Source organism: Protopterus annectens, chromosome 3.part1 (genome assembly GCF_019279795.1).
Source record: "Protopterus annectens isolate FY-2018-M chromosome 3.part1, PAN1.0, whole genome shotgun sequence".
Taxonomy (NCBI): Eukaryota; Metazoa; Chordata; order Ceratodontiformes; family Protopteridae; genus Protopterus; species Protopterus annectens.
The window spans coordinates 530,687,492-530,705,489 of record NC_056732.1 but is presented as its reverse complement, the minus strand read 5'-3'; positions in this window follow the sequence as shown (position 1 = coordinate 530,705,489).

The window sequence follows — 17,998 nt, the reverse complement described above, 5'->3', positions numbered from 1 at the left end:
TAGTTTTACCCTAGCTAACCGGTGCTGCCCGGCATGCAAAACTGGGCAAATACAGTATTTATAGCAAGGAAAAGAAAGAGATAGAAATTAGAGATAGAAATTTTTCATATTATCAGATATATATCTTCATTTCTTTTAAGTGTTGTCTTGTATTGTGTTTGGCTCACTTCAAAGGCTCACATAACAAACCATGTATATGTGTACCAGCTGTAGTTGATATATTGTTCTTCAAAAATTATATCCTCAAGAGTTTCTGTGTTCCACAGTCAAATCTTCTGTTTAATGCATCCATTCACTTATCTGAACAATTAGAACAGGTGTTCTTAGCCAAGCTTGTTATCAAATCTTTGCATTTTTTGACTCTTGGCTAAATGTAGAAACAGAAGTCAGTGAAACATATTACCACAAAATAAAGCTAGCATACAACGCATGCACCATGTTCATTGTATACCAGTCATCAGATCTACTGACAGTAGTTACAAAACCATTATGGCACACAACAGGAAGAAACATATAAAACATTTTTTTGTATTTTTGGTCTCTTTGTACCATCAGATGCACCGGTGTCTTTCCTCTGTCACTCCTGACCCATGAGACCTAATCTGTTACTTTCCACTATTGTCTAAGAAGAGATTAAAGCATCCCAGTTTAGTATCATACCAGTGACCGTAGGTCTTTTTTGTTTGTTTATTTTATGCCCTAAGTACTCCATAACTTCTGCAATGACATGAGGCCAATATGGCTAAGAACATTATCAGCACATGCCCCAGTACTTTCAAGTTTAGGATATACCCTCTGATGTCATCCATGGGACCTTCATCCTATGCTTAAGACCCTCCCAGTATAGGTAAAATGAGGAAAATACCCCTCCACTTCCTATCCCCTAGCCAGCTTCTCATAGGTAGGGTCGCTAGTCAAACTCAGGATTCCATCCTTCTGTGTCACTGAGGCTGCATTGTAAACAAATTCAGCTGCAAATCTCAGGCACATCCATTCCATGTAAGTAAAACATACCTAGCCACATGTTAGCTTTGAAATTCCTGTGTAGTGTTTATAGGAATCTGGCACTTTCAGAGTACAGTGTACTTACTCCAGCAGTCAGGCTCTTGATACATGTCAAACTAAGAACATGGACACCCGATGCACCTACAAATGGAATGTCTTGAACATTTGATAACTAATTATTGAATTAAAAAGTAAAAATATCGCTTTGTCTTGCACCCATAATCACCACTGTGAGTACCCTTGAATCGGAAAAATATCCACTTCCTGTTAACATAGTACAGGAAACTTTAAACCCATAATGTCATCAAAAAAAATCTGAATACATTACAAAAAAAAAAGATCAGAAAGTAATAACATAATTTTTTTCGGGGGGGGGGGGTGCTTTGCTCTAGTACTACAATGTGGAAGGCTTCACCCTCCATCTGCTAACTTACATATACTAACTCCACAATTGCACAACCATGACCAAAGTGAAACATCAACTTAAGGGGCTATAGTCAAGAAAGCAAAACTTTACTATAATGTCCTTTTTGAATGCAGGACATCATTATTATTTTGGGAAAACTTTGGTTAGGCTTAGAAAGGCCCCCTTTGGTTGTTAGCCTACTAACAGTCTATGACTCTATGTAAAACTATCTCAAGGTAGTTTCAATAAATATCAGAATGCTGGCTTATTAAATTGACTTCATAGGACTGACAAAATGGTAAAACATCTGTCTTAATGAACTACGAGCTATGAATGAATAGCATCACAAAGGCCTGGTTATGCTTGTCTAAGCGAAGTATGTTTTGTTTAGTACATATCTTTCAGGTTCCATTTCATCATCTTGGTTTATGCAGAAACCAATTTTGCAACACATGAATAAAAAAGACAACACATATAGCACTGTTGGCTAGAGTCCTATTTTAATTACAAGGAATTAGGAATCACCCTGTAATATATTCTATACTTGTGAAAAAGAAAACATAGAAGGATGCCTTGTGAGAGCTGCAAACAATCACATTACATTACATATGAAATACTCTTATTGAATCTGACTTCATTTTTATTACTGTTTTAAATGGCATCAAACCTAATGATACTTATCCAAAGGAGAATTCCAAGAATTTGCTGTACTCAAATTAGATTGTTATTACCTTCATAATTATTATTGAAGCTGTAATTGAAATCCTTCAATATTATTTTATTTACTCTGCTTGATACTTAGGTAGTTCATATGGGCGCTAACTTTATTTACTTTGATGATGAACCAAGTAAAATTACACTTCACATATAATTTGTGCACATTGGAGACATACAGAGTGTATAGCACAAACACAAATGAACAATCACCATTTGATTAAATCCAGAAGCTCAGTATTAATTGCAAACTAAGAGAAAGGGAGAGGAGTGGTTGTAATCTACTAAGCCTATAAATGAAGTTACCCAAATTTATAGTGTGACAGGTATCTGCAGCATAATTTATGTGCCTGCATTTATCCTTCATTCAGTTTGTTAATACCAGCATCACTACATGTTTTGATAACACCTAATTTAATAAACTATTACAGGAAATAAGTTCAATTGTTTGTGGCATTCTGCCCAGAAATTATTTAACACAATAAAAGCTAAAGCTTTAATTACGGAGGGATTAACATCAGGATACATACTATCAGGAATATTACTCAAGGCACCACTTGTAATTAAATCAGCTTTAACTTGAATTTATATAAAATGAACAATTACAAATGACTTTATACTGGATTAAAAGAGCTGCAGCTGGGCAAAGAGGAAGGTAATATAATGCAGCAATGTTCACCAGGAGACTTCCTACATACAAGATAGCAACTTTAAGTACAGGTAAAATGAAGTTAATTTGTTCAGGCAGCTGTTTAAATGAATGTTGCTCTACTTTTGGCAGACGTTGGAGTACCATTCTGTACTATTTACTAATAAAGTTGATCAGGTAAGAATGGTGAATAAAAAAACACCAAATGGGCACAAACTTTTCCAAATAGTAACATTTCATAACCAAATGTAAAAAAAAAAAACCTCTAGTGCTTTGGCTAAAAACCCTTCAAAGATGAATACTTATTCCTTTGCCATTTTCTTGCACATCAGTGTTATAAATGTATTATTTTTAGGATCCCACAGATTTATAGGTCATACATGCAAACTTGCCACACAGACTATACATGCAGTACAGACACTTTCTAATGTTTACCCCCCTCATCTGCAACCAGTTATTAGTTTTATGGTGCTTTACATTTAATTGCATTGAACTGCATCTCTCCACATAACAATGATTAAAAGTTGTTTGCCACCTGTTTAAAAATATAGCAGAAAGACTAAAAGAAAACCTCTCCATGTCATTTGGCAGACAACTCAATAACTTGCATTAGTATGATACATTAGGTGAGTGCAGAATAGTGATTTATCATGGTTTGAAAAATTATATGATATTTTACTTCAAATGTACAAAGAAAAGTGAAACAGTGAAATGTAAAGGTGAGTAAGGCACATTATGTGTTCATGTGCTTGAGTGTACGTGTGGATGTGATGGCTAAAGGCAGTAAAATGTTTTTACTGCTTCACCACAAATATAATTGAATGACATTTGTTTGTATTCAGTAATACAGAAGAACATCATTATGACAATCACAGGTAAATATACATACAGATGTTTTTTAATTATATCATGCAACTAACTGGATGTGAAACTACTGTGACATGCTTTATGCACAAAAATCTTGTCTTAGAATAATCTGTCCATTGATGTACAATGTAAAGTATACTACGTAAAATGCAAATACTGATAAAAAGAAATGAATGAATAATAAATTACGCTGCAAATAATATAATACATGATGTACATCTAAGGGCTGTAAACCCTGCTGTCTTCCCACATGACAGATTATCTTTTACTTCCAAATTTTTATTACATGCTGAAACTGAACAATAGCTATTGCAAAATTAATACAATGTGACATATGGTATTAAATAACATAAATATAACTGATGTGAAACTTAACTGGCTTAAATAAGTTATAAATGAAAATATAAATTCTATGAAGAATGATTTAATTTATAAAGAAAATAATGGAGGAGAAGAAAACTCCTGCTTTCTATATGCACACATTGGAGCATGTTATATTTCTCTGCCTTTATCTAATGTTTATTTTTGTCTTTAATTTTTTGTTTATTGGTTTTAGAGTTATTTCTTGCTCACTGTGGTACATACTATATGTAAGCTTTTTTTGTGTTGTTGCCCTGTTGCTTGGACATTTGGAACTTGTTTGGAAGCATGACAACACCATGCTTGAGACACACATTGGTGATGCCTGCCCAGACGTGATTGTTTCCTATGGTGTGAATGGCCTTTCTACTGCATCCGTCTTCCTTGTAATGTAACCACTGCTGCTAATGATGATGTCTGGATGACGTGGCTGTCTACACAAAAGGGGATGTCATCAGGAAAGGAAGGAAGTAGTGGATATTGCAATTGGGAAATGCTACTGATGTGCACCATTGCCTTCCGCTACTGTCATTTTGTAGAATCTATACTAAGCATTAGCTCTGTTTTTCTGTTTTGTCCTCTCTGTCAGCTATTATCAGCAGCTGACTTCTGTTAAATGAGAAGTGAGAAGTGAGATGAAATGTGAGAAATTCAAAGATTGCTGGCTGGTTTTGCTGATGAAAAAAAGTAGAAAGAGTCCAAAGTGCCAAGTATTGTACCATATCAAAGCCAAAAGTTAAGGGAAGACTTTGTATTTGTGAAAAGCCTTTCTGAAGCCATTGTAGTTGGTTTTAAGCATTATGTTATGTTATGTTATGTTATGTTATGTTATGTTATGTTATGTTATGTTATGGAGTAGTAACTTTCATTGCTTTTTAAGTTTGAAAAATGGCTTGATCACATCATGTTTTTGTAGTCTAATGTTTATTAATAGGCATACTAACTATTGCTTTTTCATATTTTCTGCAATCACATCAAACATTTAGTTGCATCTTCACACTTTAGTCTGATAATATTTTGAAATTTAGGAGCACCTTGTCCACATTAATGGCATATAGAGTGAGAAAATCCTGAATATGGCACAGGTGACCCTGGATTGATTAGTGGTTGAGGTGATGGATAGTGCAGGCAGGAAGTCAGACAGGAAGGATGAGTGTCACGATCCTGGAGAAGTTTTCATGGTCGGGAGACATTTGCACTGTTCACAAGGCCTCCACATAAATGAAAGACATGTTCTTAAGCTATTACAATGGGCAGAAAATCATTCATTGATCATTTTTTGGGTAGTTATGTGTTTTTTGTTTTTTTTTACTTAAAGTAGGTATTGATTTGGGGAATGGGTTACTGACTTAAGAGGGGAGTAGTAGCATTTATTAAAGTAAAGGAGGATTGACTGGTCTGTTGCAAGTGCTATCTTCCAAAAGATTTTTCAAAATGAGTAAGTTCACAAAAAATGCACACGATTTTAAGGAAACTTATTAGCTGGTTAACAGAGTCATCAGTTCACAGATGTACTTCATTATTCTTACAGCATTATGAATGTTATTTAAGCAGGATTTGTCTTCATGGGTAATTCCAGTTGGCAACTGGTTGGGGTTGTAAAGTTTAGATGGCTTTACAGCTAGAAGTTTTTCCCTTTGTCTATGATCTATTTACCCTTGGCAACACTGCAAAGTAAAGTTAACTACAACTTGTCTTACAAGCTATTTACTCTACAGAGAAAGCTTGTGTGCTTACATTTATGTTATGCAGTCATCATGCCTGCTATATAAAGGATGTAGATCATAAACTTAGTATGCAAGACCCATCTCCCAATCTAGAGTTGTCGCTGCCTTCTGTGCTTGTCCATCCCCCTTATTTCAAGACTGTAAAACCAAGCAATGCTGATAAATGTTTGTCTTCAAAGTTCTGTTTTTTTACACTGAATCAATTAATTATTTTCTTCTCTGATAGGAAAATGACTCTTTGTTTGACTTGGTTTGTCCGTTGGTTAGCCAGACGTATGTTGTCAGGAAAGGTAGTATATGTGTACATTACTGGGAAGCTGAAGATGTGGGTCTTATTACACATTATATATTTAATGGGCTACATATTAATCCAGTTTAAACTTAAATGTGACAGAGATATGGTTTCTTATAGAAATATGTCTACTATTTCAGATTGCGCTTGCTTTATCCTTCAGCTGATATTATGTTTTAAGTACGCACTGTATTCTTTTATGATATTGTGAGATGATTTGATAGAATTCACTCACTCAGGGTTGCATCTCATTACTTCATTGCGTCCAACCTTACATACACCAGCTGCATCCCACATGTCTGTCATAGTTTAATGATGTTTAAGAGGTCTACTAAGGGGCAGGCTTTTCATCAGCATTTTGAAACAGAGAATAGCTGCATCTGCCCTCTTGATTTCCTATACTGTAAACATAATTCTGATTATCTTTATCAACAAACATGATTTTAAATTTTTATAAAGTTTAGTCTGTTGGCTAAAACCCATTTTGTGGTTAAATAAAATACTCTTAGAAAAGTTCATCTGGAAGCACCTCCCCTACCTTTAGGACATCAGCCCTCACCCAAGTACTCTGAAAAGAAAAATTAGCCACCAAACTAAGCCTGGCCGTATACTGTTTCACTCATGTGTGATTCCCTTATGAAAATAAGAGTCAGTACTGGATCAGAAAGGGTTTATTAGGACAAACATGGATGATATTATTGTTTTTTTTCCCTGCACTTTTCAGAGTAATTGACATTCTTCTCACCACTGTAAAATAAAAGTTCTTTCTCCTTTTATGAGATAATCTTCACCTTACAAGCCAGAAAAACATTTTTTCAGGGATGCAATTAATTGTTTGAAGTATGCTTTTATTTCTGATTCACATAATTTTAATATTTTTATGCTTTTATTTCTGATTCACATAATTTTAATATTTTTTACTAGTTTGCTACATAGACATTTTATTATTCTATTCTATTAATCTATTAAACCACACATCTTGCCTGACTTTTGATTATCTTATAAATCAAAAACTCAGTATGCATTCTTAGGAATGTATGCACTGATTGTAATCTGTTCATTTATAACAATTGCCTTGCCAATATGATTAGCTACCTTTCCAGTTTTTACTTCATTTTACATATGGGGCCCCTCTTATCATCTCTATCCCCTTAATGTAGACACAGGCAGCCAAATAAGTTGCTTTTAGTAACACATCTTTGAAATTGGTTTCAATAAAGTACATCAGCTTTTTTAAAACACACACACACACACACACACACACACACACACACACACACACACACACACACACAAACAAAATATTGAGCAAACGTGCAATCAAACCTCCTTATCCCTAACATTGGACATACATTCTGTTCATATTAGTGTAAAGCTATACTTTAAAGCGAACACAGTCTGATACATAAAGTCAGTTTCTAATTTCATGAATTCTCAGCTTCTTCGTCTTCTTTTTTGTTTAAGATACATATTGGATATGAATTTCCTTACTCAGGTGGACATTTTAATGTCTGGGCCATGCTTTAACATCAGTGGAGTTCTGCTTGTAAAATGTACTCTTTGTGCTGTAAGAGTTACAATGTCTGAACTGATTTTACATCTCTTAAAATAAGCAAACTGTAAAATATTAAGAATAAGTCATGTTACTGTTTACCTTACTGCTCTATATCTAGCAGGCAGTCTGCATGTGTACCTTCCATTCCCAGCCACCCCACCATATTCTACATTTATAGTTTTTAAACCATAAAATAAATAATTCACAGTAAAAAATATTACCGAATGTGTATTGTTACAGCTAGTTACATCGGACTACTAATAAAAAAAAAATTAAAACCAATCCTGTGAATGGCACTATTCTACAAATTACTTTTATAAATACAAGAACTACATAAACTACTTAAATGAATCCATCTGAATAAAAGTTAAAGGCATATCCAACTGTGCATTCTCGATGCATTTCTGATTCTTGCTGTTTGCATCCTTTATCTGAAGTGAAACTGAATAATTATTACAAGTCATATTAAACCATTCAACTATTTCCACAATGTAACAACTTTCAGATAAAATCAAACAACTTTTGTTCATTCATTATATAGCTATAACTATACAACAGCCAAAGGTACATTATAAAACTTTATCTTCACAAACTATCTCCAGATCACTGATTAGTAAAAATAAATAACTAACATTAATCTGATTGCCATACTATAACTGTGGCAATCGGAAGATATTCACCACAATTCCAGGCCCCCAGCTTGCCCTTCCACAAAGCCTCTTCCCAAATCCAACAAACTTCTCACTTCCATGAAGCTTGTCAATGTTAGCAATGAAAAGTCTCACTTGCAGCCATGGACTGACTTCTGATATTGAAAATGTATAGCAATAACTGAATCTTGGTGAAAAGGAACAATTGTTTCGTTAAAATGATGAATTGTAGCTATGATGCTTTCGGTGGCAACAGGACTGACATAAGAAGTACCGGTGACCCCTCTTTAAAGACAGAAAACCCCTTACCCATTTTATTTGATAAAAGTAATGCAACTTCTTATTCAAAAAGGGATATAAAAGACACATAGTATAGTTACTGTAAGTTTATGTAACGTGAAATACAGGAAAGGCTACTAACCGTAGGCTGGATTCCAAAAGACTTGCTCTGAGTATAAAGAGATCACTTACACTGAGATCAGGTATTCTGGAATCTGCCCCCCTCTGTAAGCATGTTTATAGGGTCTATATTATAGCATCAAAGTTCGTAAACATCGAATGTTATAATAACAAACCTTAAACACCGAAATCTGAAAACATCAAACAGTCAGAATAGCAAATTTTTTCCCAGGGAAAAAAATCGCTATTCCGAGAAACATACACACAACACAAACACACACAAAAAACAGCAATCCACACACATACACTTAAATCCTACACCTAAACCTAAACTAAACTTTACATACACTACTAGCTATCCACTTACCTTAACCCAACCCTAACCCTAAGGTCAGTCACTATCGCACACTCACCTCACCCGCGCCCTAACCCTAACTCACCTAACCTGCCCCATAACCCTAACCTACACACAACCGCACACTTACCTGACCTGCAGTCTAACCCTGACTCACCTAACCCACCTAACCCTAACCTACACACAGTCACACACTTACCTGACCCGCGCCCTACCCTAATGTATACACAAAACCGCACACTTACCTGACCCGCTCCCTAACCCTAACTCACCTAACCCGCCCCCTAACCCTAACCTACACACAATCGCACACTTACCTGAACCCGACCTGTAATGTTCCAACATATCAAACGCTGAAAACAGCGAAGCCAGAGCAACGGCCCACTGAATTCTTTCCCTGAGAAAGAAGTTGGTGTTCTGCACCTTTGCTGTTTTCAGCGTTTGACATTACGGGTTCAATATTATAACATTTGAACTTTATAAAATTTGATGTTATAATATAGACCCTGTTTATAGATAGGTCTTACACCCAAGTAAGGCACTTACACTGAGAACAAGGTTTTGAAATTGTTTCATAATTACACGGAGAGCAACTCTTCTGGAATATGGCCCAACATGCTGTGAACAGAAACAGTGATCTGGTTATAAACAGGAAGATAGCCATATAATTCAAAGTAAAACTTTCACCCCCACCCTTAGAAAAATAGAACAGATGCTGAAGCCAATCTCTGTGTATACACACATATTGAACATTAAGCCAGTTGAGAGGAGAGTCATTGAAGTAACATGCCAAATATATGCACTTACCAAAGCAAAGTACTGCCAAAGGAAAAAGGGCATACAAGTGCTGTAATACTGATCAGGCCTAGAAAATGCATTCTTATCAGATATTGGAAGTAAGAACACGTAAGGGAGTAGAATATAGCACTTATCCCCATAATAACATTAGTGCCAGATTCCCATGCCTCCCGGTAAGGCAAAATAAAAATAAATAAACAGAACAACAGATGCTACCTAAGAACTCTGCAGTTCCACAACAGGCACTTCTTCTGCCTGTGAGTGCTTCTGCATTCGGCATAGTTGTGGTTCCTTCATTATCACATTGCTTTGCAGGACATTTTTCTGGGCTTAGACAAAGTCGGGCACTCAAGCTATAACAGTTGTGGCTCCACAGCAGTCACTACTTCTGTCTAAGGGTGTTTCTGTGCTAGTCACAGTGTGATGCTTGTGCTTGGTGTTATGAAAGGCTTGCACAGTACAATTGTTTTATTAAACTTAGCACCCCTTTTTTAGCAGAAAGATATGATTACAGGCAGAGGACTCATGTATCTAGCACTTTTCAAGAGGACAGTCACACTCCACTAACCTATCAGGATTAGTTTCAAACCTCCCTATTGTAATTTTGAGACCTGCGATTGCAAGTCCCAGAACTGGAAAGAAAAACAGACAAACTACTTGAGAACAGCAAATATCAAAATTCACAGTTCTCTTTTTTTGTAAATCAAATTCATTTATTGATATTACAGTTAGTAATTCTTTCCAATTTGCAGAATAATTTGGATTTATCCAATCTGAGATTATTTTAGATATTGGCGCTTTTATGTATGTTTCTATATCAGGGATGTTTAATCCTCCCTGTTTCCATGGTCTGATATGATGTATTAATGCTATTCTGTTTCTTTTGGGAAACCATAAAAATGTTATTAGGCATGAGTTTATTTCTTTGGGTATATTCCTTTCTGGTAACAGTTGTATTGCCAAAGCTATATATAGAATCTTGGGTAGTAAAACCATTTTTATTAACTGTAGTCTATCTTCAAATGTTAATATTATTTTATTCCACTTTTCCACAGAGATTTTAATTGTATTGATGATATTATTGTAGTTTTTTGAGACTAATTCATTATTATCCTTGCATGACTCAATTCCTAGATATTTTAAGGTAGATTCTTGGTTCCCAATAATGTGATTCCCCTTTGTCTGCAATTCTTTTTTTTTTATTTAAAAATAAAAATTTTGACTTTTATTTATTGAAATGGAGTCCTGAAGTCCTTTAAAATGTGTCAGTTAAAATATCTAATTCTTCTAATGTCTCTTTTGTATTGGATAATGTTATGTCATCGGCAAAGAACATTACTTTAGAATTGTATTGTTCATAAATGTCTATTCCTTTGATTTTTGTATTGTTACGTATTGAATCTGCCAATATTTCAACAGCCAAAGCAAATAAAATCGGTGACATGGTACAGTACTCTTTGTTATATGTATAGATTCAGAGGTGAAAGGACCTAGCTTAACATACACTAAATTGTTTGTATATATATATATGTATACATATTCTTTAGGAGATGAACAAAGGAAGGAGGAAATTCAAATAACACCAGCATTTTGAATAAATAGTCCCAATTTAGGGAATCAAAGGCTTTCTCTATATCTAAACCAATTATGAGTGTTTCTTTATTTTCTTTATTAACATAATCTATAAGAGAAATTATCCTTTTAATATTGTCACGTGAGTGTCTGTGATATATAAATCCAGTCTGATCATTATTTATTGTTTTGGATAATGGTATTTTCATTCTGTTAGTTAATATTGTCATAAATATCTTATAGTCATTCCCCGGGATTCATGAAGCTTGCGCCAGGTCCAGGCGTAGCATAGGTGGTATAATGCCAAATATGGCTGCCGAGTGATTCAGGTACGATCCAATTCCACGTGCACTACCAGCGTACACCAGAACTGCGCAGCTCTCGGCTCAGGTATGCTAATCACCCCATGTGCAGTACTGCAGCATGCAAATGAAGGTACATAGCGATTCATGAAGTGGTGTAGGCGTAGCGTAAGCCTACCGAAATGTAAACCAAAAAAAAAAAAAAAAAAAAAACGGTTTACATTTTGCCAGACAGAACATCGGAGCCATGAAAGCAGAACAGACTCATGTATTACAAAGTTAACATACGCCAATGGCTAAATATACAGCCAATGGCATAAGAAAAGATGCACAATACATAAAAAATAACATTTAATGTCATGGCCACAGTAACGCAAAGTACAACTGCAGGGCATGTGTGCGCAAATGGGAACACAAGGAAAATATATACAAATGTCATAAAATTGCAATGTAACACAAATCATGATTTCACCATAATAGTCAATGGTATGCATGGTACACCACAACTAAGCTGCAAAGGTTGCTAAGGGTCTGTGACAGTGTTCGGCACGGTAACTATGAATTAGTAGTCAATGCCATGCAAATGAGGCAAGTAATAGTGAATCACAAATGTCCCGCCGGCCTAAGGATGTACCATACGGCGAAGCGCTACAACACCAAAGAGTGGTCTGGAGGTATACATGACATTAGCAGTGGGGTGTGCAATCGTAGCTGTAAGCACATTGGAGCAATGCAAATCCGGGCTGCCCATTGCTAAGCAAAGCCGCAGGATAGGGGTGTGGATGTAGGTATAGCTTTGCTTAGCTGAGAGCACACATGGTGCCTAAAAGCGCATGTGTACGTGGATGAAAACATGCCTGAAACCCGGTAAGTGGACGCACATGCACCGCGCACCACAGCTCAAACAGTAAGTTTAGGGGAAGACAATAAGGAAATGCCACAGTAAGGTAATTGGAGTACAACTGAGCAATTACCACCTATTAACTCACAGTGGGCCATTGACGGCAGCTAACAAGGCTGCTAGCAGCAACCTGCAGAACAGGATAGGGTAGGTGTCAGATTGCAAAGAAAAGAGAACTGTCACCGCAGAGCAAAGCAAACCTGCAGTAGATCGGCTATAGAACACATTTGCAAGACAATCCTGGTTTGGGAAAGTACAAAAGAAAGCAGGCTGCTGGATGCATGCCAGACAATGGGAGGGGAATTGTTAAGAAAAGTTAAGGCAAGGGCAAGAGGTAATCCACGGCAGCTAAATGTAATTCAACACCAAAGGCACCACAATAGCAGTACCTGTGGTAAAACACATAAGATACCCTGCAGCTCCGATTGTACATACACACCCTATGACATCATCAGTGTTCAAAGCACAATAGTATAAAGTGTGAAGGCACCTCACTCACACGTGTGTATTCCCAAACACTGCACCATCGGTGTAAACAGACGGGGAACTTTTACAATGTACTTGTTGGGAGATGCCATAGCTGTGATTCACCACCATGTGTTAGAGACTGAAGGTGTTGTGAAGGATGATGCTGACAACCACTTCAGGCCCCGGAGGAGGACAAGAGTGTTTAGACCAAGGGTAACCTACCAGGGGCTACATGATCTGGAGATAGTAGAGCATTACAGAGTGGACAGGGACATCATACAGCAAATAGTTGAGCTGTGCCGGCCACGCCTGAGATCCAGAAACAACAGAGGGGAACCCATCCCAGTGGACACGAAGGTATGTGTAAGCTTGAGAATACTAGCCACAGGTACCTTTCAAAGGCCAACTGGAGATATCATGGGGATCTCACAGGCATCAGCATCCAGGGTACTCCACAAGTTTCTGGATGCCATGTTACCACATGCCAATGAGCATATATACTTTCCCCGAACTCAGGAGGAGTTGGCCAGCAATATGCATCTCTTCCACCATGTGGCACACTACCCGCAGGTACTGGGTGCAATAGACTGCACGCACATACATATCAAGTCACCACCCGATGTGCATGGTAGGCACTACATAAACCGCAAGGGATACCACTCCATCAACTGCCAGGCCGTGTGCAATGCCCAGGGCATTATCACGGATGTGTGTGCTGCCAGCCCTGGAAGCTACCATGACTCCTACATCTGGCATGCCTCACAACTGTATCAGGTATTTGTCGGGGGGACATCCCATATGGCCATCTTGTGGGGGATGCTGGCTATGCACTGGAGCCATGGATGATGACTCCCATCAGAAATGCACACACACCCATGCAAGAACGCCATAATGAGGCACATGCACAAACCAGAGTCATCATAGAGCGTGTGTTTGGGATGCTGAAATCATGGTTCCATTGCTTGGACATATCTTAGTAAGCCCAACTACAGTGTTTTCACTGGTGGCACCTCCCTAGGTTAGTGTTCTGTGCCTGTGAACAGCAGAGCCATTTGTTTCCCGCACCTGTGTACAGTACAGCCACTGCAGTGATCCCTGGCATACATGTCTGTCTCCCATCCACCCATTGAGGTATCTCATGAAGAGTGCTAGTGAGGGTCCCTGCCTGATATACATAGGACCAAAGCATGGTGAGTGTCCAGTTGAGGAATGTATCCCTCCAGCATGTCCTACTCATCATTGTGTTTGGGTACATATCCCAGAGCATGTTTCTCTCAGTGGCTTTTGCTTATGTTGCTTATGTGGAGCATATCCATCAATATTATTGTGGACATGGGCCTTGTATGTTCAGCAGAGGTCACCTCTGAGTATGCAGTATGCAAATGAGTACAGTTGTGGTTTCTGTAGTTGTGCTGCATACGTCATCCTTCGGCGGTCAATAATCCTGTTGGTCTGTTAATGTTGTGGTATTTAAAGCCGTTGCTGTTCCATAAGGTACACCCCAAAAGGGGTGTTGTACCCTTGAACATGTTTCATAAGTCAGGAGTATAGAGGTACAATGGGTGCCTTTGTTCCAGCTACAAACCCATTACAGATTATGGTGGCCACGTAGAAGGATATCCATGCCACCTTGGCAATATGGTTATCAAAGGAGTGGGTGCTATCTACGTGTGTACTAAGATCCCTTATAATGTCTTATGTATGTAGGGGACTATCACCTATGTGATAGTCAGTGGGTGATTGGTGTAATCCAAAGGGGATGTCTATGCACCTTGTGGCATGCAGCTTGAGGCCATGTTATCAACACCAGGTTTCCATCACAGTGACACCCTTATGGAGGGTGTCTGTATCAGCTGGTGAATCAATCATGGCTCCTAGTTTGCAGTCATCTGGAAACCTATTCAGGGAAAGTCCTTCTGTGCTAGCCTGTACCTCAGGGAAGCATATACCGAACATGAGGGGCCCTATGACCGAGGACTGGGGTATGCCAATTGTAACTGATTTACAGTAGGAACTACGGTATGCTACCCTCACTGTCCATGAGCCACTTTGCATAACATCTTGAGACATAGGGGTTGATGTGCAGGTGGATGTGTATGTTGACAATACCAGAATGGGGAACGGTGTTGAAAGCCAATGAGAGAACAAGGTAGGCTGTGTGGACCTCCTTACCATCATCTACTACCTTGGTAACTGTCTCAAAGGACTCCACCAGGTGGAGGAGCCATGGTCTGGCCCTAACAAATCCAACCTGGGTGGTATCAAAGGTTTGGAGGCCACCAATGTCTCTGTCAATGACTTCCATGATGATGTGCCCCATAGCCTTGCAGAACAGTCTAGTCAGGCGTATAGGGCAATAGTTCCTCTGGTCCATTGTGGCGTCACCTTTGTGGAGTGTGATAACTGTTGCTGTGCACCATTCAGGGGCCACAATGCCTGATACAAGGCTATTAGTGAATATGGTGCCCAAGTGGGGAGCCATGTCGTTCTGAGGTTTGTGTACATTGCAGCCTGGGATGTTGGACGGTCACATGGAGTCTGTGTTCTAGGCTTTAGAGAGTGCAGGTTTGAACTGCATAGTTGTGACCGCAGGGACTCTGCATTGTCCCTGTATAGATTTGGGCCCTGTAGGGTGTGAGAGGGGTGTAAAGTTAGCACTGATCCTATCTGCCAGGATGTTGCCAATATCAGTCAGTTCTGTAATGTTCCTGCCTAACCATTGTATGTCAGAGCAGATGTAGGTATTGCCATCGAGAGTAGTGACATACCTCCATAACACTTTGTGGTAGTCCTTGGAATGTGTCACAGTAATGTTTACGTAGCTAGCTTTGGAGGATGTGATAAGGGATCTCAGATTCCTACTGAGGCTGACCAGGGAGCTACCCCACCCATGGGATTGTACTCTACTTTGCAGCAGTCTCCTCCTTCTGTAGTACATTATGTTCATGGCACTGGACCCCCAGAGTGGCGTCCGTTATCTGGTGGGTACCATCATGGCTGTATTTGGGATAGCATGATCCATGCAGTCGTGTAAGTGCTAATGAAGTGCAGTTGTGTATGTTTCAGTGTTTGTAACTATACTGTCCATCTGCACGGGTGTAATGACGTTTACTACTGCTGTCATAAGAAGCCTGAAGTTGGCTTTGTAGAAATATTGTACTGTGTTTTCTGTGAAGGGTGTGGTGCCAGGATGTGGATAACAAGGGTGATTAGTATACATTCGGAACTGACCAATGAGGGGATAACCCCAGGTGTGGAACACCAGTCACACATGTTGGTAATGTCCAGGTCTAGGATATTGTTGGCCTTGGTGGTGGTGTGTATAGGTTGATCCAGCCAATTGGAGGTTATGAATCCCAGAAAGCATTGGCTTAATGTGTCGGTACATGAGTAGGTATCCCAGTTAAGTGTGGGGTAGTGTCAGTCTCACATCAATAGTTCCTGTTTGAACCCTACTTTCCAGTACACCAAGAAATGTGGGCCGTTAACCATGGGGTATGGTGTGGAATCCATAGCAAGCTATAATTTGTATAGCAGTTCTGGCCACAGTTAGTTGCACTTGGATTACCTCTGATGCATTGTGCTAAGCAACCAGCCTGGAGGTGTGTACATCCTTGTGAAATATGGACACACCTCAGCCATGGGTGGTCCGGTCCTGGTTACATGACTGAAAGATGTGGTCTGCGTAATAGCCTGTCAGTGCAGGGGTGCTCTCCGGAGCCTAGAAGCAGGTCCCAGTCACTGCAGAGATATCGAAGTGGTCCATTATAAGGAGTGCCTCGGCTGAGTGCGTTTGAGATGAAGATGTCAAGCATTGAGTAACATTACCCTCAGGTTTTGCTTGCCTGTTCCTGTTCTGGCGGTGAATATGTTATTTGAAACGTGTCTAAAACAGGCAGTATAGGAGCAGCAAGAGCCTTAGATGTTATCCATAATCCCAGGGCCAACAAGTGCAGGTCATCTGTGCCAAAGCATCGTGTTTTGTCGACCATGTCATTCAAAGCAGAAAGATACTGGATACCTTTGGAATGACACCAGAAGCATAGGCAACTGTTGAAGTGAATAATTCAGTCGTTGTACTGTGGTATCAGACTGGACAAATGCAGAATGCTTCTCAGGGCTTGGGTGATACCTGCCTGGGCTACAAGATCAGAGAACTATTGCATGTCCCTGTACATGTAGTCCAGGAAGTTACATCTCAGGGCATTCACACTAACATGGAGAATAACAGTCATATTGTACCTGTTGAGGAGTGACCTGAGTGCATAGGTGATGTTATGGATCCTGTTACCCAACAGCCAGATGAAAGTGACTTTCGCCTTGTGTAGCCTGCTGAATGGGACATCAGTGTAACCGCCTACAGAGTCCCCTATGACTAGTGTGTTAGGTATGTTATAACACCCTATTGGCTGTAGTTGATGGGCACACATGAGTCTGTGGGCTATAAGTAATTGGTCTTGTGTTTGGTGATGGGGGCTGCCTCTGTTGCCTACACAGAGTAGTATGGAGAGGCTCTGCAAATGTTGTAGTCTTACTATGTGTGGAATGTTGTGGTGGAGATCTAGTGAGACTATGTGATGAGTGGGGTGTGGTGCAAACATTTAACATCCCCACATGAATGTCAGGTTCAGTCTGGGTTGGAGAGAGCATTACCTCCAGCATGGCTACATATGTGCATCTCCCACAGGCTGTAGTGTCATATGTTAGGAGGTGAGCATTGACTGTGTACATGAGATAATTGCTATATTGCCTCATGTTGCCCATATTCATCATATAGACAGGCAATAACACTGGTAATTGACACTTGGACATGCCTGTATATTCAACCATTTCTCACAAGATATGTGAAGTAAGTGTATACAACAGCTGTTGTACTGTAAGCAAGCTGGAAATGTAAGGACAAACAGTGTTTACCTGTAGGAAATGAGTAGGATTGAGTGCTATAGCAATTAGTAGCTCATGAAGTGCTTACATGTTC